Source organism: Nematolebias whitei, chromosome 16 (genome assembly GCF_014905685.2).
Source record: "Nematolebias whitei isolate Nwh7 chromosome 16, NemWhi1, whole genome shotgun sequence".
NCBI classification, from domain to species: domain Eukaryota; kingdom Metazoa; phylum Chordata; class Actinopteri; order Cyprinodontiformes; family Rivulidae; genus Nematolebias; species Nematolebias whitei.
In genome coordinates, this window is record NC_056513.1 from 37,055,387 (window position 1) to 37,056,050 (window position 664).

Consider the following 664-nt stretch of genomic DNA (forward strand, 5'->3'; position numbering starts at 1 on the left):
GGATCTGGAGGAAGAGGAGGTAGAAGTTGTTGTTTGAGGGAATAAATCATACCTCCAAGTTCCTGCATGTTGGACTGGGCTGAACGTTGCTTGGTCAGAACCTGTTGCAACATTGTCTCCAGTCTGGAGATCCGTTCCACCTGCGAGATGGCGGTTGTCTGTTCGCTCCCGGTCTCATTCTGGGTCTGCTTTGGCTGGAGCATTTCTGTCATAACCGCGGGGAACCCAGATTTGTATGAGACCCGGAACGAGACAGACTCAGGTGGATACAAAAGAACAGTGTTTATTTACAGGTGAGAATAGTAAACAATGCTGGTGCAGCTTCTCTGCAGCTCCTGGAGGAGGTAGAGGAGGACAGTCAGAATGGAGGTGGAGATCTTAGGAGCTGATATTTTGTGTTCTGTGAATCTCTTACAGTTTGGTCCAGAGGTGGGTTCCAATCCTCCAAGAGAGCTCCAGAGAGTCCAGAGAGAGTCCAGCAGCTGGCAGGGCATGCACTGGCTGGATTAGAAGCACCAGGCAAAGGAAATCCAAGCACGAGGGAGGTTGAGCCAAGGAGGGACCCAAGGGGGTCTACAAACCAGGAACAGGCCACGAGGGAGTCCGAGGGACCAGGAACAGGACACGAGGAGTCCGAGGGACCAGGAACAGGACACGAGGAGTC